This window comes from Gopherus flavomarginatus, chromosome 9, assembly GCF_025201925.1.
Source record: "Gopherus flavomarginatus isolate rGopFla2 chromosome 9, rGopFla2.mat.asm, whole genome shotgun sequence".
Lineage (NCBI taxonomy): Eukaryota > Metazoa > Chordata > Testudines > Testudinidae > Gopherus > Gopherus flavomarginatus.
In genome coordinates this window covers 35,753,105-35,779,060 of record NC_066625.1, presented here as the reverse complement: position 1 = coordinate 35,779,060, position 25,956 = coordinate 35,753,105, and the positions used below count along the sequence as shown (strand labels likewise).

At 41.8% G+C, this 25,956-nt stretch overlaps 1 protein-coding gene across 3 annotated transcripts in view; it reads right to left on the bottom strand.

Moving 5' to 3' along the window:
• The window catches only part of RAB11FIP3 (RAB11 family interacting protein 3), a 214,908-nt gene that overhangs the window by 156,517 nt on the left and 32,435 nt on the right, over positions 1-25,956 (bottom strand). The gene's annotated exons all lie outside the window — the stretch shown is intronic.

Sequence of the window (25,956 nt, the reverse complement as noted above, 5' to 3'; positions counted from 1 at the left end):
ATTGCCCTACTTTTTCAGTTTATTTTGTGCATTTGGCAGCCCCACATCATTCACCATTGTTTGTGTGGGTCTTTCACACAGCAACTCAGATATAAGACTTGGAACTACTTCACACAATTTTTTTTAAGTGACTAGTTTTCAAGTTGTGTGCTTTTAATCTAACTTCATGAAGATCCATTAAGTTTACAATAGTATATAAATGATTAATAACAATAATCCTAAGTCTGACAGGTCCCTATAATTGCTACAGTACATTTTTATTTGTTCTTATTTGGAAAGCAAGTCATTTTAACAATTGCATTATTGCCTTATTGTGCCAAATGGAAAGAAAAAAACAAAAATACATAACAGTGCTTCTGGTGGCTATACTGTGCCCAGTCTCGACAGCTGGCTGCATCATTTCATCCAACGATCTTCAGCACTTCACTAGGTGGAGTGAAACTTCAAAAGTTCTCACTGTTGAGTTCACCATGGTCCCACTGAGTCTGCCAATACCGTGCATAATTACGCTCCTCTCAATTTCAGCTTAGGCACTCAGTAGCAAAGGCAGTAAAAGCACAAGGTGCTGACCATGCCTCCAGTCCTTCATTCTGGAGCTGCCTTTGTCCTCCATTGACTCTTGTCTCCCTAGACCCTGATATTGGCATCTTTCCTTAGCAGACAATAGAAGGACAAATTTCTCTCCCACCACTATCAAAACCCCTCTGACAGGAAGTCATCAAGGGATAAATGCTTGGGGACAGGCTGAAGAGGGATAGTACATTTAAAATTAGTATTGAAAAAAAATCAAAAGGAGAATTTCCTTCCCTCGGTCACGTTACTGCTGTCTAGAGAACTATATTCATAACAGTTTGTACCAGGGGTCAGCAATCTTTCAGAAGTGGTGTGCCGAGTCTTCATTTATTCACTTTAAGGTTTCGCGTGCCAGCAATACATTTTAATGTTTGTAGAAGGTCTCTTTCTATAATATATAACTAAACTATTGTTGTATGTAAAGTAAATAAGATTTTTAAAATGTGTAAGAAGCTTCATTTAAAATTAAATTAAAATGCAGAGGCCCCCAGACCGGGCAGTGAGAGTGCCACTGAAAATCAGCTCGTGTGCCGCCTTCGGCACTCGTGCCATAGGTTGCCTACCCTTGCTCTGTATCTTTAATTTTCAATGCTGGCCTGAGGGCTTTGGACTTTGCTGCAATTGGTGGCTATCCTATTAAAGTCATCAAGTTAATAAAGCATGTAGGCTTCAATTTCAAATCACACAGCTAAGTGCTTCAGTCTAGAGATCAATTTAATTGCTAATCCTCAAAAGAATTCTAGAATTGAATAAAGGAACCCTCTCTTCACCACATTTTCATTCATCAGGGCTGTCAGACCAAAAATGACTAGGTCAAGTTAGTATCTATAGTCTAGCAAGTTTCAGATAGATATGTAGCATACCCAGCAGTAGGAGATCAGCATGATTTTTTTTTTAAACGGCCATTTATCATGGTATATTAAATACATTGTCTTTAAAGATGCTCAAATACTGCACACACTTGTGTATAAACTAAAAAAATAATTAGGTTGGTTTATCTTCTGCAAGTTGTTTTAAATGGATTATTGCTATTCATTTAAACCATATCATCATCATTTGCACCATACAGTTCTAGTTCAGCATTTTTCAAAGTTCGGCTTGCAACCCAGTACTGGGTCACAGCATGCAAGGCACTGGATCGCTCTGGTCAGCACTGCCAACCAGGACATTAAAAGTCCCAGTCAATGGTGCTGCCCAGCTAAGGCAGGCTAGTGCCTACATATTCCAACACCACGCTGCGCCCCAAAAGCGGCCAGCAGCATATCTGGCTTCTAGGCAGGGGGGCTGTGGGGCTCCCTGCGCTGCCCCCGCCCCAAGCACTGGCTCCACACTCTCATTGGCCGGTTCCCAGCCACTGGGAGCTGGGGGGGAGAGGAGGTGCCTAAAAGGCAAGAGCCACATGGACCTGCTTATGCGCCTCTGCCTAAGAGACGGACCTGCTATTGGCCGCTTCTGGGGCACAGCGTGGTCCACGGTGCCAGGACAGGTAGGAAGCCTGCCTCTGCACCCCCGCTGCACCGCTGACCAGGAGCCACCAGAGGCAAGTCTGCACCCCAACCCCCTGCCCCAGCCCTGAGCCCCCCAAACCTGGAGCCCCTCCTGCACCCCAAACCCCTCATCCCTGGCCCCACCCCAGAGCCCGCACCCCAGCCCAAAGCCCAGACCCCCTCCTGCACCCTTAAAAACCACTGTTCTAGGTAATGAAAGTGAAAGAGAAAGAAGTGAGTAGATTCATGAGTGTGCCTCCTTCACTATAACCTTTCAGATGCATAGCAGAGTCTGCTATGGCTGGGTTGGGGATGGGAACTGAAAAGAATTTCTCTCTCCTCCCCAAAAGTACAAACCCAGTACAGCAACATCTCAGGAATACAACAGGCCTGTGATTCATGAAACTGGAGGGAAAAAACAAACACAAATTGGAGTGCAATTCTTGCCAGATGTGTCTATTGAGGGGGCCTCCTATCATTGGGCACCGTTAGAGTGGGGTCTGAGCAACTGGGATTTGCACTGAAGAAAAAATAGATACATTACTTGTATGAGCATCACAATGTAGGTACAGGTCTGTTGCATCTTACGCGCATTTAACATGCGTGATTTCAGCTTTACGCAGTCGGCAAAAACAAAAACAAAAAAGAGAAAAACAACAATTTTAATACTGTACCTGTAATGCGGGCGATTCCACCCGCCATTACACTCAATGTAATTTTGATTACACACAATTTTCGCTTTACGTGCTGACTGCGAAACGTAACCCCAGCGTAAGATGCAACACACCTATACAAAAGATAGTGACGTAGGATCCCTGCTGCGGAGATTACTTTCTTTTCATCTACTGGGAGCTGTGGTTATTCTATGGAGCACTATACATCATTAAGTTAGAGGAAATACCGAGCCCCAAAACTTCAGATAGACCTGGAACTAAGCAAGTGGTAGCCTTAACCTTTAAACTGTGCTAAGAAATAATAAAATAATAAATAATAATAATAAAATGTATATAAGTTGTTACTATTCCCAAAGTGTTGCAAGACAGCCTTGTGTTGACCTAGTTGTGGAAACATCTTCGCTTAAATTCGGCTCCCCCTCTCTATGCCGATTTAGTAACAACACCTCCCCGAGCAGCATAGTCATGGTTGATGTACTGAGGTTGACAGAGTGTCAGTGTAGACGCTGCATGCTTACATCAACTGTAACTGGCTTTCACGAGCTGTCCCACAATGACCCACACTGACAATCCAATCGAAACAGGCAATCCTGGGGAGGACACACACTGCCGACACAAGGAGACAAGTGTGCACGCACAAGTGATTTAATAATTATGTTGACCTGACTTAAGCCACCCTAGTTTTATAGTGTAGACATGGCCCAAGGTTTACACACACAAACATAACAAGGATATTGGAACATTAAAGAACACGTTTCATACAGAAGCTTTATCCCATCTAGCAGTGGGAACTAACCTAACACTACTTACGATTTTTAAATAAAATGTGTCTCAAATTTGTGAAGCTTTTCTTAGGTGGAGTTATATAAAAGCACATCCAAACTGTCAGATGGACGTGAATCCCATCAGATTACCTGTACAAAGGGATGGAGATGACCCATGCCTGACGATAGTGGGGGGCAGAGTGAGGGGAGCTGGTTTCAGCAGCATTACTGATCATGCTCAGTCTGTGTGAGCATGCTCAGTACAAGCCAAGCAGCAAATCTGGGAGGGGCACATAACCCCATATGCCCTCCCTGCCCCACCCCCGGCATCCCCTGAGGATATTATATCCACCTGGGAGGTGCTGCAACACGCTTTGCTAGCATGGGATGTCGGGTTACCAGCTTTCTAATTGCACACCACCACCTAACACCTTAGCCCCATCTTTTGTGAGGCCCCACCTCCTGCCCCACCCTTTCCTCAAGGCCCCGCCCCCCACTTACTAAATTACCCCTCCTTTGATGGCTTGCTCTCCTCCTCCCTCACTCAGTTTCACTGAGCTGGGGCAAGGGGTTGAGGTGCAGTAGGGGGTGAGGGCCCTAACTGGGGTTTGGTCTCTGAGGTAGGGCCAGAAATGAGGGGTTCAGGGTGCAGGCTGGGGTTCCAGGCTGGGGCAGAAAATTGGGGCGCGGGAAGGGGTGAGGGCTCCAGCTGGGGATGCATGGTTTGGGGTGCAGGAGGGGGTTCCAGGCTGGGGCCAAAGGATTCAGAGTACGAGAGAGGGCTGTGGGTTGATGCAGGGGATTGGAGTGCAGGAGGGGGTATGGACTCTGGGTACAAGAGAGGGCACTGGGCTGGGGGCTCAGAGCTGGGGCATTAGCTTACCTCAGGCAGCTCCCAGTCAGAGATGCAGCCGGGCTAAGGCAGGCTCTCTGCCTGTCCTGACTCTGCGCCCCAGAAGCAGACAGTAGGTTCAGCTCCTAGGTGGGGAGGCTCCGTGTACAGCTCTCGCCTATGGGCATTGCCCCCCCAGCTCCCACTGGCTGCAGTTCCCAGCCACTGGGAATGTGGTGCCGGTGCTTGGGGTGGGGACAGCACACAGAGTCCCATGGCCCCACCCCCTGCCTAGGAGCCAGATCTGCTGTCCGCTTCTAGGGCACAGTGCAGCATCAGGACAGGCGGGAGCCTGTCTTAAAAGTCTGGCCAGAGGCTCAGCGGGGCTAACGGCCCAGTTGGCAGTGCTGAGCAGAGCCACCAGGGTCCCTTTTCGACCAGGCTTTCCAGTCGAATGCCAGACACCTGGCAACGCTAATGGGATGCATTTAATGCACAATTTACAAAGTGGAAAGAATATAAGCAAATAAAAGAAAAACACCCACAACCCGTTTAAGGTTTGATCTCACTGTCCAAGCCTTTACAAGCCAAACATCAAATAAAATCCAGAAAGACATGGCTCAGAGACTGTAGTGTAAGTGAAAGAGAAAGGTTTAATGAAATCAGACAGCCCTGGAACGCACGAGTCAGAAATGCTTGGAAATCCATAAAGGTAGAAGGAACATGCTTCAAATGGAGCAGCAGCACGGCCATCGCTATCACCATCATGAAAGAGACAGTGGAGAGGATACTCCCATATTTGAGAAATCGTAATAATGCAGAAAAGAGAATATGCTGTCGTTACTGAAAAGGTACTTGGGAAGGAAGAGCTGACAACTTTCCTTCCCAACTCTGACTACATTTGATATTATTCCTTGACGTAATGATATACTGGTGCATCTATTACTGTATACAACGAAAATAAAATTTGAAGCTAGTGGGTAGGAACAGGTCAACCTAAACAGCTTTCAATTCTAATGATTTATCAGAGAGGTAGGCTTACAGCAGCATAAATCAGGAGGGGTAACTACAACATTTTCCCTGTGTTCCGAGCACAGTATCAAAAGTAGTAACACACACATACACACTGATCACACCAGCTTGCAAAAGGTGCTATCTATAACCGCATGTCGAAGCAAAGCAGAAATGTTTTTGCTCACTGATGGGAAGAGGAGGATGTGTCTACATTTTTCAAGACTCTCTCTCTCTCTCAGGTTATTTCTCAGCACTTTAAAAGAAACAAATGCATTTTTGTACATTTCCATGCTCCTCTCTCCTGGAAGCTCTTGCAAAACGCTCAGTTATCCAGTACTAGCGTGTCCCTGAAAGCTCTTCATAGAACAGAGTTTGTTTTTTGTGGATCTCAGACTGTGACGTACCTGGGATGTCACAAATTCAAACTGCCGTTTCACTGCCAGACCAAAGGCGGGGGGAGGGGAAGAGAGAGAATAAAGATTACCTTCTCATTTCTTTCCTCAAATATTGCATATCCAGCAATGAACCACCTTTGACCAACACACTTCCCCCGCAAACACACATACATTTTGTAGGCTTCTAAAACGCAGCACCTGACCCACCTGGAGAGTGTTGATATTAGAACAATTGTAACCTCTATATACCTGAGCTCATTGCTTTCTTTTCAGCTAAACTTAGATATTTTGAATAGTAGTCCTCTCCCACATGCAAAAAATTAGGGTAAAGGAGAGGAGTAGTGTTAAGTTTCCGGGGGGGGGGGGGGAGGGAGAGGAGCTACCTATAAACGAATTCTGACAAGTCAGAAAAAAGAAAAAACCACCAACACCATCCTCCCTTTCTGAAGGCCTCCAAACCAAAGCTGAGACCAAAAAGAGAAAAATGATTGCTAAGAATAGGGATTCCACCCTCCCAATGGTTCAAATAACCTCTCTGTTAGAGCTCCTGAAACAGAGAGTTTGACTTTCAATTGATATGGGGATGATCTTAGTAGACTGGCAGCCCTCAATCCTGCTACTTTGGGGCAACCTGATATTGTACTCATTTTCCCAGCATACTTCCTCAATGCTCTCACTTGGACTTTCACTAATTTAATAGTAAGCCACACAGCTAGGATATCCTGGGATAGATCATTAGCTAGGTTGAATTGTTTCTCTCTGCACCAGCACCTATAAGTGAATCTATTGCCCCCCCCCCCAAACACACACACACACACACGATTGATTCCTTTCTCTGTGCCATTGGTCTATCCCTTGATCCGATGGCCTTTCAGTTTCAGCAGTGATCCTGTAAAATCCACACCAAATATAAAGATGCTGGATTTGGGTCTGATGTTGTATTCCAAGACATTAAATCATGCTTAGCAGTATAGTCCATTCTCTCACTTCCATGACATTCAAGTGTGAGGGTCTCTGGGGCATGTCTAATGTACTCAGGATGTTCCTGTCCTTCTGTGGAATTCTTGAGAAGCAGGAGGTATGTGGAGGAGTCCCTTGGCCTTAAGAAAGCACACCTACCGATAACATGTATCAATAATCTGGATTTTTGTAGTGCCTTGGAGCTCCAGTCTCTGATTACACCCTCACTACGCTAGGCACTGTACAAACATACACCTTCTTTCAATAAGTGCGTCTACCTTGCACTTTTTCCATGGAAACAAATGTGATTGCTTTCCTGCAGGAAAGAAACAGGAGTTCCTGGCTCCCAACTGGCTAATCTTGGATCTGCCACAGGCTTCCCCTCAGACTTGGAGCAAGCCACTTCCCTCTGGATTTGACTCAATTCCATTGAAAAGGTAGAATGTTTCCAACAATTAGCACTCTGGAAAACTATTGGTTACTAATGAAGGAAGAATTTCTGGCAGTGAAGGTTTGAAGCTGAGGGCTGGTTATAGGAGAAAGGCTCAGCCAATGACTGATAGCTCTTAATGACAGTCTCTGTATCAATTAAGCAGGATGAACAGGATAGGGTAGCCTGCCAGACAAGCCAACAATAGCTGGGCCGTAAGGGGGAAAGTTTTGTTTAAACATCACTAAAGTGGGGTAACAGCAAACAATTTACGAGAACAGGTTTCAGAAACTTCTCTAGTCTTTGAGTCACACTAAATGCTGATGCAGTCGCTGGATGGTCAATACCCCCTGCACTCTGCCAACGGTTCCAGGCAATCCCATTGCAGCAAAGCCATCTACTATGGCCTGCATGTTTCCCAGAGTCACTACCTTGATTTCGGCAGCTCAGTGATTGCCTTGGCTATTTGAATCACAGCAGCCTCCACAGTCGATATGCCCACTCCAAATTGATGCCCGACTGACCGGTAGTTGTCTGGTGTTGCAAGCTTCCACAGGGCTGTCGCCACTTGCTTCTCAACTATGAGGGCTGCTCTCATCTTGGTATCCTGGCGCTTCAAGGCAGGGCAAAGCAAGACATAAAGTTCTATGCAAGTGCCCTTACACATATGAAAGTTTCGCTGCCACTGGGAATCGTCCCAGACCTGCAACACTATGCGGTCCCACCAGTCTGTGCTTCTTTCCTGGGCACAGAATCAGCATTCCACACCATGAACCTGCCCCATTAACACCATGATGTGCACACTGCTGGGGCCCATACTTTGCATGAAGTCTATGTCCATGTCACTCTTGTCACTGTGCTGCCATCGCCTCCTCATCTGGTTTTGCTTTTGCAGGTTCTGCTTCTGCATATCCTGCTGGATAATGCGCGTGGTGTTTACAGTGCTCATAATTGCCACTGTGATCTGGGCGGGCTCCATGTTCCCAGTGCTATGGCGTCTGCTGAAAAAAGGCGTGAAATCATTGTCTGCCGTTGCTCTGACAGAGGGAGGGGCAACTGACGACATGGCTTACAGGGTTGGCTTACAGGGAATTAAAAATCAACAAAGGGAGTAGCTTTGCATGAAGGAGAAACACAAAAAACTGTCACACAGAATGGCTCCCTTTAAGGATTGAACTCAAAATCCTGGGTTTAGCAGGCTGTTGATTTCACGAGGGGGAGGGGGCAAATGAATACAAAACAAATCAGGTCTATTTCTTGTTTTGATCCACTCCATCTATCTTATACATCTTAGGCTGGCAGCAGACTGTGCAGTATGACTGCTAGCCATCATCAGCTCCTGAGTTTTTGGCAGAAGATGGTGCATTATGATTGCTAGCCATCGTCATCTCCTGGCTGCTCACCAGAAGATGGTGCAGTACGACTGCCGGCAGGACTGAGTCTCCATGAGACGAAACTTGAAAAGGGAATGACCTGGCTGAGTCACTCCCATGTCTGCCTAGGCGCCCCTGACCGACCTCACTGAGCCTCCTCCTCCACTGGTGTGTCAGACACACCCTGAGGCATCTCCTCCTCCACTGGAGTGTCGGTAGTCCTGTCAACTGGGACAGCACCGTCAGCTGTCTCCACATGGATACTGTCCAGGAATTGTTCATGGATATGGATGTTCCTCAGCCTAGCCACCTCCTCCTGTAGCTCTCCCACCTGCTGCCTGAGAGATTCCACCAAGGAATCCACACTATCCCAAATTCAACCCAGCAAGGCCAATTTCAGCACTAATCCCCTCAGGGGAGTTGAGTAAAGAAATCTATTTAAAGAGCTCTTTAAGTTGAAAAAAAGGCTTCGTCATGTGGACGAGTGCAGGGTTAAATCAAGGTAACACTGCTAAATTTGACCTAAAATTGTAGTGTAGACCAGGCCTAAATATAAATGTATACATCCAGGAAAAAAAAATTAGGCAGGACTCACAGGATGGGGGACTCTACTCTGGGAAGCAGTAACTCTGAAACAAACTTGGGGTCATGGTGGATAATCAGCTGAATGCGAGTTCCCAGTGAGACACTGTGGCCAAAAGAGCTAATGGGATCCTTGAATGAATAAACCGGGAAACCTCGAGGAGTCAAGTAGGAGCAGAGAGGTTATTTTACCTCTGTACTTGGTAGTGGTGAGACCACTGCTGTAATTCTGTGGCCAGTTCTGGTATCTGTAATTCGAGAAGGATGTTGATAAACTGGAGAGGGTTCAGAGAGGAGCCAAAGAATGATTAAAAAGGTTTACAAAACCTACCTTATAGCGATAAGCTAAATAGATTGAGCTCCCTGAGAAATGGTTAAGAGGCGACTTGATCACAGTCTAAATACCTACATGAGGAACAAATATTTAATAATGGGCTCTTCCATCCAGCAGAGAAAAGGTATGAAACACAATGCAGTGGCTAGAAGCTGAAGCTAGACAAGTTCAGACTGGAAATAAGGCATACATTCAACACGGAGTGTACTTTTCTAGCCATTAAAGCTAAGCCAACCATGCTTGTGAGCAGAATTTACTCCCCACAGATGTGATCACAACACTACTTGACTGTTACTAACACAGACAATCTGGCTTACGAGCAGTAACTTTAACACTTACAAAGAAAAGATAAGACGGGGGGCGGGGATGAGGGACAAGTTCCAAGTTTGAGCAATAGGATAAGGGATTTTTCCACCTTTAAGTTGTCAGTTTATACTTATCCTGCACTGTACTGAGCCCATGTGATGATGGGTCAGGATTCTGTATGAAATGAGTTGGAGCTCTCAGTACAGCAATGAGTGAATAGCTCTCGGGATCACAAAAATCACTGCCAGAGTTGCTAGTAATTGATATGCTTGACTGACCACAATTTAAGTAACTAGACCCAAGTTTGGATGGGCATGAAAATTTTAAAAAAAACCTCCAAGCCACGTTTGAGGTATGTTGTCCAGGAAGCATACCTACCTTCTGTGCTGTTTTTAGCTGGTCTCTCCAAAACATCAACTCAGCCCCATCCACAAATGCTAACATTCATTAAATAAGGGGGTCCTGTTTGTATCGGCAAGACCTGTTTTGGGCTGTGTCTCTGTCGTCTAAATAAACCTTCTGTTTTACTGGCTGGCTGAGAGTCATGGTGAATTGCAGAAAGCCGGGGGTGCAGGGCTCTGACTCCCTCACACTCCCTAACAACTTGTTACTGCTACCACAAAGCAGACAGAAATGCTTAAGACAACACTTTTTTTTTTTAAACTTATTTTAGAGGGATACAATCAACTTGAAACTACTCTTTTTAATTAACTAAATTCCAAGTACAGGCAGTCCTCAGACTTACAACACAATTGGTTCCTGAAAACTAAGTTGAAAAGTCGTAATACAACCGCAATCCACTCCATTGTGGGACGAGTCATAAAGTCGAAACCAATTGTCGTAAGTCGAATCAGGGTGTCAATTCAGAAATGTCGTCAGTCGAATGTCAAAGTCGAGGACTGCCTGCTTCCTATGTTCCCCTGCCAATGTTTGTGATTTTACAGTCAGTCATTTTCCTAATGAAGATTTCCAATGTTGCCATGTAAAAAAGCCCACACAAACACAAACTCAAAAAAAAAATTTAAGCTGACTATACACAGAGTTCTGTTAAGTGAATAAAACAAAGAACTGAGTACATGTGTTCTCCTAGTCTTGCAGGTGGTATACACTTCTAAAATTACCCTAACAGTAGGTAAAAAGGGAGACCTCATCAAAATCAGGCTACACTGCACTCGGCATTGTACAGGCACAGAATCAAACCTGGTCCCCAAACACGAAGTTAAGTAAAAGACAGGGTGCAACAAGTGGATTTTTTTGTTTTTGGTTTTTTATACACAGGAGGGAGAAGGCCAGCCAATAAGACTAGTGACGTAGGCTAGCTAGTGCACAACATGATGGTTTCTTATTCATTTGAAAAAGGACTGTGTTTTGTTGGGCTACCAATTGTTTTCTAATTATTGTTTATTGCCCATTTTTTCTTCCTTTGGCTAGTCTCAAAAACAAACAAACAAACAAACATGAAGAGTTCCAGGTTACCCAGTTTTCCTCCAGGCAGTGCCCTTCCCCAGGTTCAATCACTGCTGTTTCCACTTCCCTCCCCCTAAATACCTATTTCAGATTGTGACATATACCCAAATGCAAGACACAAAAAGATCCAGATGACAGTGGAACCAATTGTATTGTGTGTGTTCCACTAACCCAGAACAAAGAAAGCTAACATCCTCTTTTCAGAGCTGCACTGATGTCAAAGAAGGTTGTGTGGAAACCTCACAACTGAGGTTTCAGAAAACCCCCAAAACTTGCTGTAAATTCCACTTCCCTCCCCCTCTACATTCAAAGCTGAAGACTCCTTTGGAGTTTGCCACCATCTGGGTTTCTGTTTACAGCTGTGGTGCGGTCACAGCAGAAGCACAGAAGCAATGATGGGATGCTGCCAATGCAAGCTTGGTCCAAAACGCAGGGTTGTAAACATACAATTTCCTCACAAAAGAGATTTTTTTTTATTGTTTGTTTTATTCCAAAAGGCAGCTGTTGATTTTAAGACTAAGTCAGGCCCTGCAGCTTGAACACCACAACACTGAATCCGAAAGCAAAACCCATGCTCAACAAGAGTGACACTGACTTTTGTCCAACTTGGAGAAATGCAAGAAAGAAAGAAAGAAAAAAAAAAGAGCGTACATAGTGAGTAACGAGTCAACTGGATTAGTTTTTGTCTTACCAATTTCAGTCATCTATGGTGTTAATAGCACAAGGGATTTGTTTACAATCATTTCACAATTAACAACATTCCTCAAGGACTTCCCAAATCACAGAAGCAGCACCATTAGTAGCCAACATTGGTACTATATATGGAGTAGCCCTACTTCAAGGCTTTGAGTGTTGGACTGGAACCAATATAAATATGATATCTCCTAGCTGTCCCATGGGAAAAGCGACTGTGACATTCCTGACATGAACTGTGATCGTATAGATCATTGTTGCAACCAAGGTCCTATAGGAGGTCAAGTAAGGGAAAGGTTGTAATTTGCTGGTTACGATTATGCTGTCTGTATAATTTTTGTATTTGAAGTTATGAATATTGGCTCTGTACTTGTATCTCAATGTTTTTGATTCTAAGTATCATCAGTGAAGCATTTGGTCAGCTTCTTGAGAAAGGACTATTCTAAGTAACTGCCCAATCAAGAAACACTTAACTGACAGTGGACTTTGAATGTTCCCAGGAAAGCTCAGATGTGGACTGGCATCTCCCAAACTAACATGTAAACAATGGCATCGGCCTGCAAAAAGCTGAATCATTCATGGACTGTGACTTGACTGGGTGGCTACAGACTCCATCTTGCTGCTGTGATTTTTAACAAGAGAACAAAGGGGTTTGTGCCCACGAGAGAGAGAGAGAATATAAAAGGCTCTGGAAGAGCCAGCTAAAGACAAAAAGTAGGGGCAAGAGATGGCCTCTCTACTTCAAAAAGATGCTGAAAGAAACTGGAACAAAGGACTGACGACAGGGGTGAGAGTGACTGCTGGACCCAAGCCATAAACCATATGGTTGGTCTGAAAAGAACTGGGCCCAGACTAGGAGGGAGTGTAGTCTGTGAAAGAAGCTTACTGAAACATCTGAGGGTGAGATTTACCTGGATTCAGTTTCCAACCATACTAGGTTTAGACTTGCCTGCTTTGCTTTATTTTGCTTGGTAATTTACTTTGTTCTGTCTGTTATTACTTGGAACCACTTAAATCCTACTTTTTATACTTACTAAAATCGCTTTTGCTTATTAATTAACCCAGAGTAAGCAATTAATACCTGGGGGAGCAAACAGCTGTGCATCTCTCTCTCTATAACTTTTATAGAGGGCAGAAAATTTATGAGTTTACCCTGTATAAGCTTTATACAAGGTAAAATGGGTTTGTTTGGGCTTTAGGCTCCCAGAAAGACTGAATGACGCATGCTGGAAAAGTCCATTAACTGAAAAGCCCCTGGGCTAAGTGAATCTTAGTTTCTGTAAACTGCAGGGGGGTGTGGCCCAATCTCTTGGTCTGTGCTGTAACTGGCTGGTGTGTCTAGCTCAGCAAGATGGGAGTGGAAAGAAGCCTTCTCTGGCAGGGGTGTTTGTTCTCAGTGGTATCCCAGCACTTTTAATGACAGTCTTGAGGGAGTTTCTGTGACCAAAGCCATCACAGTGATGACTTACATCGACCGTATCTTAAAGGCCAGTAGTCTGCAAGCCTCACTAAAGTCATTCTAGCTCTCATTGCATCCACTTAGGGTCTTGTCTACACCAGGAAAATTAGGACCTGTAACAGAACTGCATCGGGGTGATTTTAGTGGTTGCAACAGTGGAAATTCTAGTTTATGCAGGCTTTGAGTGTTTTTAACCACTACTGTCCCACTCTGCTCAGCACAGGGTTGTATGCCTCATCCTCCACTGGTACAGGTAGCACCAGTGGTGAATTACAGGTCCCAATATTGCCAATTCAAGTGCAGCTTTATGATGGTTCAGTGAGGCTCTACTGCAAACAAATATCACACTGAAAATCCATTTGAAACAGGAAGGCTCAATGTCTTTGAAATGGAAAATGAAAAAGTTGAAAGGAGCTTTTTTGTGGGCATTTGACAGTATCCTGTTTTGTATGACTTATTAATTCAATCACCAGTGAAGTCTCACTATGCCTTAAGGTTTTCATTTAGCTAGTTAAGCAGATGGCTGTAGTAAAAAAAAATGCTGTCAGAGTATTTTCATTCAGTTAATGCTGCACTGAAAATATGCTTTACAGTCAGACAGGAGATGGAAACTCCCTGGCATGTGTTAGAGAAAGAGTTGTTGAAAATATGAAATATTCAATTCCCTGGGGATAGATTTGTGAGCAAGCATGTTTAACAAAATGAATACAGTAGCAAGATATCAAAATCGGGAATCCTGTTATACATGTCCATATAGCATTAAGAGATGCTCATTTCTAGAGCTGATGATTCCTATGGAATTTTAAATGTGAGTTTGTTTTTCCTTGTGTTCAGAGCTAACTGAACGTGCTTTGACCACAATATTTCAAACACATCACACTACCAGATAAGAATGTTTATTTATGTAGCAACAGTGGGGAGGAGAAATGGTAAAAAAACCAGTTTGACGGGATTCCCAAAGGTAAAAAAGTACTTAGTTGTTCCCAAAATGAATAAAGAATGAGAATATAATACTGTCTAAGGAAATTCAAGGGTCCATTTACAAATAGGAAGCACTGTAGCAATATGGACAAGGAAAACCTATACAACAGACATCCCTAAACAAGCTAGGGGGAGTATAGTATTCAGTTACCTACTTCTCAAAAGTAACATGAGCTACCAGTTTTCTGCAGACTTATTCTCCTATGCCAGATGGAAAGGACAACAACAATAGGCCAGGATTCCACTTCTAACCAGCAACAGTTGATGCCATAACAGCTACTAAAACAGAACTAAAACAGTGTACCCGATGCCTCAGATAGGAAACATGAAATCCTGAACTCGGGACCCAGTGAGTTCCTAGTAAGGAGGAATGGCTTTTCAAGTTGTTTTTTTTTTAAATTTTATTCTAAGTATTTGTGAGGGTTGGAACCATCTGACTGACAGGAGGCAAGGAAACCTAGTGCCACCACAAAACTCTAAAGGGAGACAATGTCAGATTTATTTCTTACCATTTTAGTTCTCTCAGAGCCCAAAACATACTTTCGTTTGTTTGCTGAAAGTGCCTAAACATGCCAAACTTGCTCCCACCAGCAAACGTGCTCGACACCAAACCGGCTGCTGCCGCCATCTTCTTCTCAAACCTACAAGGAGATTTCATGCCATGCAGCATAAAATGGATACAATCCAGGTAACAACTGCTTCTTCATACTCAGCTGTTGGGCGGGTGGGGGGAAAAAAGAGGGTGGCATAGAGAAGAAGCGCTCACTATCTTAGATACTAAAATGGACATAAATCAGAAAGCCATCTACCCACCCTTAGACACATTGCTACAAACCAATCTAAAGATATATTCCTCATTAAAAGGAAAAATAAAGAACGAACATAGACTGGAAGCATTTGAGAACGCTGATTGAACAATATTAGCATTGTAAACCTGCCTGAGGGATTAGAAGGAAAGGATGCAGCTGGGTTTTCCTGGAAATTGGCTGCCAAGGATTTTGAAACAAAGACGGGAATGACCAGATAAGTGTCGAAAGATTTTTTTTAAATTCATGTTAGAAGACCAACAGCTTGAAGCACATGATCATCATCATCAGGAATTAAGGCAGTCACTTCACCTGACATGTACAAGAAATAATCTTTTCTCCCTAACGTCATGCTGTTGAGCTACAGTCTTGGGCTGACTCACACAGTCACAGAAGAAAAAATAAAATAAATAAATAAATAAAAAATCTAGATGTGTGCACCAAGCAGCAGCAGATGACTCTTCTACCCACAAACTGCGGGTTGCAGCTACCAGGAAGTCATTTGTTCTGTGACATGAAGTCAGCTGGGTGGACAAACACTTATTTAAGAGTACAAAAGGAATCTCAGCATCTGACAACAATCAATGGCTAACAATTTTATTCTCTGATTTTAAGTGTGGAAAGGAATATTATGCATGCAATTGGTTGTTTAGCTGTTTAGGTGTGTAATGATATAAACAACTTTGAAAGCAATCTTAATGACATACTTCTAACTTTGAATCATTTCCTGCAGATGAGAATTGTTGTACAAAAACACGTTTTGATTGTAGTGAATAAAATACCTCCCAAGATGACCCCGCTGCCCTTTGATTAGTGAATCTATTAGACAATAGTACGGTTCTTCTAGGGTCATTCCATTGAGGGTAGGAAACTGTTCCCCAAGTAAACATCCACTTTATTTTATATAGAGGATATTATCCTGTAGGTATGGCAACGGTTAAATATTTTTTTACAGTAGAACCTCAGAATTACAAATATCAGAGTTACGAACTGACCAGTCAACCACAAATCTCATTTGGAACTAGAAGCACACAATCAGGTAGCAGCAAGACAAAAAAAAGTAAGGGCAGTACTGCGTTAAATGTAAACTATTAAATAAAAAGAAAGGGAGGGATTTAAAAAAAATTTGACAAGGTAAGGAAACTGTTTTGGTGCTTGTTCCATTTTAAATTAAGATGGTTAAAAGCAGCATTTTTCTTCTGTATAGTAAAAGTTTCAAAGCAATATTAAGTCAATATTCAGTGGTAAACTTTTGAAAGAACAACCATAACATGTTCAGAGTTGCAAACAACCTCCATTCCTGATATATTCGTAACTTAAATTTTACAGTAGTTGTAAAATTGCTGCTAGTATAGTGTCTCTTTAAGCACTTTCATAGCTGAGAGGCTGAAAAACATAGGATTACATTTTAGCAAGGAAATCAAAGCCTGAATAGATGATTGATTGGAAGCTAGCTCAGGTAATAGCAAAGCACACCTGACATAACAAAAAAGAACACTGCCTCAAAAGCAGCTGGCCTGGACTCTCACCACACACTTGTCCCCTCAAACTCTGCTCTGAAACAAAAAAAAACAAAAGCCACAAGCCTTGATTAAGACTTAAAATCTTCACGCATTCTCTGATAGCATTCTGATGAGAGATTAAATAGAACTCCAAGATGGAGCGTATGCATTATACAGAAAGCTGCAGTCTGGCATTAATCAATGCCAGTCCTAAATTTTTCTGTCAGTGATTGGGAATTTTTTCGTTGTAATAATCTTTCCAAATACTTTCCATCTCTTTTCTTTAATCCATATTTTGGCCACCACCAGACAGAAAAGCAAAGCTCAAGTAGTTTGAATCAGACACTTATCTACCCATATTAGGCATGTCATATGTACCCATCACCATATAATCAAGACCTGAAGAAACATTCTACCCTGAGCAAAGGATTAAAAAAGGAGTTTAAAAAGGGTAGGGAACTCAGGCCTGACTCTGTGCCTTTCAAGTCTATAGTTTTGCCACTGACTTTGGGGAGCAAAGGATCAAGAATAAATCTGAAAAGATACAACCTCTCTCTTCCCCCACCCATCCCCAGATTTCAACAAGTGCAGCTATAATCTGAAAAGGGACTCAAAAAACGGCAACATGAGCACCCATGTTTCTTCCAGTTCATGGAGTCCACAGCAACTTTCTTCAGTCTACAAGTAAACAGATTTTTCTAATTGCCATCCCCACAAACATGACTAACTGATCTGCAAGCTAAGCAGTTAATCGATCTGTAGGCCAAATTATTGAACATTTATATGAGGTAGCACCTAAAGCCACAATCAGACCAGGGCCCACTATGCTAGGCACTGTAAAGACGCAAGGACAGTCCCTACCTCAAAGGGCCCCAGTTTTCTAAGATCCAAATCAACTGAAACTGGCTCCTAAATAAGCCAAAAATAGACTTGTCAGCCCTCCCCCCTGAAGAGCTTATTAAAGCTCATAGGGGCCCCTTAGAAGCCCCCTAAGGCCCCATGGATCCCCAGTGAGCATAAAGCTGGCAGGCAGGGGAGGCCCTTACCCCAACCCACAAGCATGGCAAGTGATCATATTGCCCACCCCCCATCACTACAGTAGCTAAGCACCCCTCAAAGTTTAGTGAATTTATCCTCAACACCCCAGGAAGGTAGAGAAGTACCCCCACACACACACATTTTACAGAAAAGGAAAAGTGATGCACAGAGAAGTTAAGCAACTTGGCCAATGTCATGCAGGAAGTATGTGGCAGAGCCAGGAATTGAACTCTCATCTCCCAAGACCCAGTCCAGGGACTTGGCAGACAAACAGACAATCTGTCCTCTGCACATTCACTAGAAGGGCAGAGTTCTCTATGCCAGTCTCAGACACACAAACCAGTCTTGCCCCTTGGTCCCCTCCTTCCCTGCACGGCAGAATTCCAGGGCCAAATGCCAACCCCAGCAGTTACTAAACTCCCCCCAAAAAAGAGAGGTCCAGGACTCCCAAATCCCTTCAATACTCCTCATTTCTCACAGCACAACTCTACTTTCTGTCCCCTCCCAAACACTACCGAGTTTATCTACCCCACAGCACCGGGAGGTAGGGAAATATATCCATTTCACAGGGTGTTGCGGTGGGGGGGCAATCCAGACAGCTTAAGACAAAAATTAGTGGCAATCTTCAAAAACTTCTGGTTTAAATGGACTTGCCAACTTCATAGATAAAAGTCTGTGACACAGTGGCGGTCAGAACCCAAGTGCTTGTCCATTTATTTAACCAAAGGGACCTCTTTTTCCTGCAGTTCCTTTCCCCATTCGTGCGCTCAGAGAGACCCGTTTTTGATACTACACACATCTCCATCTACTCCATCCATTTTGAAAAGAGGTGCTTTTAAAGTAAAAAAAATTCCCCATATTCCTAATACATATACTCCATAATAATCTTTTTAATAGGGCCTCTCTCATTTCAAAAGATAAAGTGACTTTCGTTTTCAGCGAGCTGTCAATAACTAACTTCTCATGATATAATTTGGATATTTCTTGGAGTATTCTGCCTCTGAAGTGCTTTTCCTGCGGCAGGAGAGAGAGAGAGATCCATGTCTGCTGGAGTTCCTCTACATAGAATGTTTTATTAATAATGATGTAATGCCTGTTGAAAGGGAGACGGGGAAGCAGACTAATCACTACGGTAGATTTTCAGCCAACCCAACTCAATCTTTGAGGCAGCTGAATCATTAAAATTAATGGAAGTTTTGTCACTGAAAAGAGTAAGAGGGAAAGTGAAGTTTTGTATCAGCCGCACACTCAATTTAGCAGTTCAGAGGCAAGCTAGGCACTGTGAGTCTGTCTCGCTCTTTTACGCACGCGCGCACACAAAACGTCTCTCTCACTGGAATTCTAGTTCCATTCCCAAAAAGCAAACACCAAAAATAAACAACCATTTAAACCTTTGAAAGTTGTTGCAGTGGCAGTACAGATGGAAGAAAAGTAAGTGCCTTTCACATTTAGATGATGTAAGAATCCACTTGTTTTCATATACTTCAGGGGGAAATATTAACTCGTTGAGTAACTAGGAATCTCCTTTCACAAAGTCAGACACAAAAGTTTGCAGATTTAAGGTTCACCGACAGATTTTTATATATTCTCTCTAAATTAGATTCTGGGGGCACTGTGATTTAAATTTAACTACAATAAGTAAAATACAAATATATCAGCAGTGATTCAAGAGGAACTTTAATCAAGAAGTCATAAGTCAGAGTATACTCTAGGCTCTCATCTATCATATAAAACAATGACCCATAAGTCTTGAAATAAGATGCTTTACTCTGATGGAACAACAAAAAAGAATGAATGTTTGTTGCAGTCCATGTTCTCCATTTCACAGACTAATGTGCAGATCCCTGGTTCTTTGGTTATACCTTTATGTTGTAAGCTGTGCAGTGGATACAAAGAAATGTGAACTGGAGAATACATAGTGAAACCACACCCAGGTGCAATTTCACCAGGAACACTGCCTTCTGTTCTGGGAACCTCATTACAAGAGATGTTGACAAATTGGAGGAAGTTCAGAAAAGGGCAACCAGAACTGATTAAATGGGCTGGAGGAAAGATGAAAAGTACTAAATATGCAAAGCTTGACTAAGCAACAGCTCATGAAAGAAGAAGAGAAGCAATATGGTTACCCAAGAAATATCTGAAAGATGTAAACATCAAGGGCCAGGGTAGATTATAACAAGAGGATCTAACTAGGAGTGATGGGATATAATACAATCTCATTATTAGAAAAACAAAACAAACAAAAAAATCCAACAACAACAGTAAAATGTGTTAGGATGTAGGCCACTCTCAAGAGAAAGCAAAGAAGCTCTATTGATTGGCACATTTAAAACTAGACTAGACAAACCGTAGGGGGTTAATCTTTCATTTAACTTAGGCGGATAGATCACATTGTGTAACAGGCCTTTTCCATCTCTATTTTTTCTTATTCTGTTCAGAGGGAGAAGCCTCCAACCAGTAATCTTTTGAATCAAAAAAGGGTATTTTTTTTCCTTCAAATCACAACATATAAAACAAAACTTGTCAGAATGCAAAGTTCCTGCTCCACTTTGCTGCAGTGATTTACACTGGCTCATTGTGCATTGCATAAAAGCCTGAGTTATAAATTTGTTGGTATTTGATTAGCATCCCCTTCTTTTTGTATAGTGAGAGAACATAGGAACACCCAATTCACCCTCTCTGTACCATTCATTTTATATAACTATTACATCCCCTCTTATTTACTTCTTCTCTGAACTCAAGTTTAAGCTGTTTAATCTCTCCCCATAATAAAAAAAAGTCTTTCCATGCCTCTAATCTTAGGCATCACCCATTGTGGCCCCCTTTTATTTCTCTGTATCTTTTTTTGAAATAGGGTGACCACGAATGAATACTGTATTCCATGTGAAAGCATGTTGTTGATTTATGTAATAGCATTATAATATATTCAGTATTTCTCTCCCATTCTTTATCCATACTGCTCTTTTTTAAGACACAAACACAATTCTTAATTTTTTAAAATAAAGCTGTCCCAGGTTTTTAAACCATAATCACATAAGAAATTTAGTAATGTGCAGTATATGACTAGTTCAAATTATTCCTTCTGAAGTGTATTGCCTTGCTTTTGACATCAATTTCATCTGACATTGTGCTATCCAGTCGCACTGCTTTATGTTCATCTAGGTTTCTCACCATGTTCTCCGGCCTGCACTATCCTAAACAATAGTGTCATTGTCAATTGTTGCCATCACACAGTTAATCCTTTTTAAAGGTACCTCTCATAGCACAGATCCACAGGGCACTCTACTGATAACTCTTAACCATTTCGAAAATTGACAGTGTATTCCTGTTCTTCGTTTTCCATCTCTTAATTTCTAATCCATGATAGTATTTTACCTCTCTCACCCCATAACTACAAAGTTCCTTTAATAGTGTCTTTCAAGGAACCTTGAAAGAAAAAAATAAAACACACAACACTTTTGAATGCCTTAATCAATCATATATACCTAGGGGGACCAGACGTCCTGATAAAATCGGGACCATCCTGACATGTGGGTGGCAATTTGTCCCGATATTTCACTTTGCTGGCAGCACTGGTTTCGGCTTTTTTTTTTTGGCTCCACTGGCAGACTCCCTCTGCTCCCCCATGTGTCCCGATACTTTCTTCATCTCATCTGGTCACCCTATATATGCCAGCTCTTTTATTCACTATTTTGAGGACATGCTCAAAAGAATTCTAATAGATCAGACAGACATGATTTTTGTGACAAAAATCATAGCTACTTTGTCCCCCTACTTTGATATTTATCTAGGTTTTATAACTAAATTATTGCATCAATCAACTAATCTGGCACAGCAGTAAACCCAGCAGTCTAAATTCCAAGTACCATCGCACCTTCTTTAAAGATAATAAGATACACCTACCTCCAGCCCTCCTGTACAGTTATCAGTTTTTATTAGATACTGCAAGTTTTCGTAGTCACTCCATACTTAAGTTCCTTCAGAACTCTTGAGTGAATCCTGGTTCTGACTACTTGCTTTTCTTAAAATTTATCAGTTGATTCCAGTGCCTCCTTTTTTATGTCTCAATCTATTTCAGTACCTCATCTTTATTGAGAAAATCAGGTCTCTCTCTACCATCCTGCGTGGTGATGGCTGGTGCAAAGAAGTCATTTCTCTTCTCTACAAAATCATTATCCTCTCTAATGGCTCCATTTACTCTCTGGTAATCCAGTAGACCCACTAACAGTCTTGATTTTGATTTGGTATTGATTTGCATATATATTTTTTCTTGCTTATGACTTGAAATTCTCCCCATTATACCATCTAATTTCCACTTTACCTAGCATTTTTTGTTCCTGTCCATTAGCTTCACCTAGGCTGGATTTCCATGTTCTAAGAATACCAAATAACTGCCTGTCTCTTTCCATTTAGCCACACTGTTTTTCCTTGCCCTCTTGCTTCCTTTTTTATTCAGAGGTATGCATGCCATCCACAACTCCATTACGGATACTTAAATAGCTTCTCGACATATCACGTGATTTTAGTTTTCTCAAAATTTGATTTTAGTGCTTAAAGAAAAAAAGCTTCCTTTGTTTTTAATCTCTCTAGGAAATTTCAGTGTCATAATGCTAGTCTGTTACTGTTAACTATTACTACAAGGCCATTGAGCCTAACTACACTATGGTCCCTATTATTTATTGGCTCAACTAAAGTTATTTCTTGAACCAATTCCTGCACCTCACTTAGGTCTCAGTTCTACGTTGCAGTACTTGCTGTTCCAGGAAGTAAATGTTGAAGGTATCAAGAACTACATATAAAGCAATACATTTCTATACACAAGCTATACACTAACAGTGGTTCTCAGCCAGGGGTCCGGGGGCCCACAGGTAGGTTTCAGGGGGTCAGCCAAGCATGGCCAGCATTAGACTTGCTAGGGCCGAGTGCAGAAAGCCAAAGCCCACTGCACAGGACTGCATCCTGGAGCCCCGAGACCTACCACCCAGGGGCTCAAGCCGAAGCCTGAGCAATTTAGCTTCACGATGCCCCTTGTGATGAGGGCCCTGAGCAGTTGCCCTACTTGGTACCCCTTAATGCCATCCCTGGTTTTTATATGCAGAAAAAAAGTAGGAGCACAGCTGGGCTGTGGAGTTTTTCTAGCATGTTGGTGAGGCCTCAGAAAGAAAAAAGGTGAACCCCTGCCCTATAATACATTTCAGCATTGTCACTAATCATGAAGGGAGGGATAGCTCAGTGGTTTGAGCACTGGCCTGCTAAACCAAGGGTTGTGAGTTCAATCCTTAAGGAGACCATTTAGGGATCTGGGGCAAAAATCTGTCTGGAGATTGGTCCTGCTTTGAGCAGGGGGTTGGACTAGATGACCTCCTGAGGTCCCTTCCAACCCTGATATTCTATGCTCATCCAGAAGGAACAAAGCAGGATGTTCAGATGGGGGACATTACTGATAGACTTAAAAAAAGAAAACTTGTAAACTGAGCACAATTGATCTAGGACCATGAAAACAGAACCCTGCATTTTGTCTCATGTTTAAAACATGATCATTTTTCCAAAGACATTGCAACAGTTTAAGCTGGTGCACTGATCAGACAGTAATAAATAGCACTACAAATAGATGATGCTAGAGAAATTAAAGGATCTCAAAGTGCTTTACAAAATTTTAATTAACTAACATCCCTAGGAGGTTGGTGTTCTTCAGTTTTCCTATCTGTAAAATGGGAATTACAGAAAGGATGGAAGACTTGAGCAAGGTGATACAGAGATAACTTCATCTTAAAATGAATTTGTAATTAATCTTAAAACTTGATTGCACTGTTAGCAAGTGCAAAAAAACCCACTTCTTTGTTGCACAGAATCTGTATGCCCTTATGTTCTATTGATTTGGATTGCTTAGTATAAAACTGTCATGTGATTATACATAGTTAAACAATAGTTTAATTTAGTTAACTATGTATAGTTAAACAAGTTAAGATTGCTAAGGCTCCATTTTAATTTTCATGCCTAAGACAACAACAACAACAACAAAAAAGTTGTGAGCAACCTGTAATGTTAATGGGTTTACCAAATATATTATCAAAACTGAGGGCCATGTTTGGATGGAGGGACTGTCTGCACCCTGTCTAGAGACAAGACAAAGAAATACACACCTGAAGGGAAGGAATTCCAAATCCCTCCTCTTTTTACTGTGGGCTTGAGTGTTTCATAATTTTGCACCACTTTGTCCAAAACATTTTCTACTACCTACTAGAACTACATTTTAAAATGTTTACAGTAAATGTTTTATAATGAAGTTCACTATATTTAACTTCTGGTAGTATTTTGCATTAGTTATGCATTCACAGGTTGAGTGTTTATATTTCCTCATAAGAATATGTTTAAGCAAAGAAACCTCCAGACTCATTTCTGAAGCCCGCTGGAAGAGTTTATTAGAATTCTGTAGTTTGTAAGGGGAGGGAAGGAAGAGAGCCCTACAGCTTCTACTGTAGTTTTCCCACAGATTTCCATTGGGATGTGGTTTACAACTCGTACTTCCAAGAACAATTTAAATATGTGGATGGAAACATAATGCCACAACTAGAGGTTAGGACTGGCTTGTCCCTCGGTCTTGTACCAAGCGGAGAACGGATGGAGCAGTGAGAACAGCACATGGCTCTTCAGCAAACCAGCCCACCAACCCAAGAGTTTTGGAGAAAGTTATCCAAGTGTGGAACAGAGGTAGGGAGGACAACAAAACTGAGTAATCTTTCATTCTCTGAAGTGAAGGTTTCATTACTACTTTATCTTTTGGGGGCTGTTAAGAGGCTATGAAATTTTCAAATAGATGACTTAAGCCTAGGAAAGCAAACGCTCCTTCTGATGAAGCTACACAGAAGTGTCATTTTGTTTATAAAACTTTCCTTTGTCTCTGTCATTCCTATTATGCTACCTATTCAGGCATGTAACAAGTTGGTAACAACAACAGACTTACACACTATCCCTTAACCCAGTATATCACAGACTTGAGTTCCCTTCCCTTTTGTGACTTACAAGGACAGGACATATTGGCTTGTTGCTGCTTTTATATGGATATATTCTAAAAACAATGGGTTTTTCTTAAATTAGAAAACAAGATTACAGATAACTTTTTTCCTCCAGAAGTTCAACATAGTGTGTGCTGTTTCACAGCAAATTATATCTTTATGTTCTAGGTCCCTACAGACCAGGTAAATCTCCTCACTGGATAAATACTCAATCTTTTAAAGATGCTTTTTTGTGTGCATATAATGTCATTTTGAATATAGTTTTAGGTTTACGTAGGTATCAGTACAAACCAAAAATGAGATGAGAACAACTGACTAATTTCTTCCTCCTTGTAGGAAATCTCAGCTACTAATTCACATTTTGGGTCATACCAGGTGACTTCATATTACACCATACCATATTTGATCTGCTGCAAAGGGATATATTGAAATCCAAACTAACCACAGTACAATACAATAGAAACAAGAAAAAGACTTACAAAAAAAAAAAAAAGTTGTACCCATGAAAAACTGAGCTACTTAATACTTACAATTGCGTTTAACAAGAGCAGGCAGATACAGAAAATATAGTGTCCACAAACACTAGCGAATGGCCTAAGTTAAATTGGGTTTGTAACACTTCATTAGCAAACGTGCTTGAACTTTAGCTCATTTTGATTTTCTCTCTTTGGTCCATTTGATGCAATGCTTTACCTACTTTTTACTATTTGCCTCATTCTCATTTTTAACAAGTAAGCTTTCAAAACTCCCAGTTATCAAATTTTACTTTATTTTCCTCAAGAAGGTGCCTTATATGATACACATGCAAGTGTTTACTAATTGCCACAATTCTGAGCTGTAAGGAATCCAGAAAGATACAAGCTTATCAAGGCCCCATTGTGCACTTTTACCTAAATATCTGGCTTATATGAATAATCTGAAGAAGTTGGCCTGGATAAGCAAAGAAGTCTAAAATGCAATAGCAGGGTTCATAAATTAATGCATCAACAAATTGTCTTTCATAGAGCTGGGAGCCCACTCACTCAGAAATTCTACAGGTAAAGAGGGATATGGGTATATTACAGGTTCTCTAAATAATAATGGTTTAAATCCATCAGGCTGAGAGGTCAAGCTACTGAAAAAAAAAAAAGAGATAAAAAATAAGGACCTACAAACCCATAACTAGCAAACAAAATTTCCCCCCATCAAAACATAAGAGAAATGTCCAGAAATCACAGGAAATGTGAGTGGCAATTTAAGACATTTTAAAAATAAGGGTATCAGTCTGTGT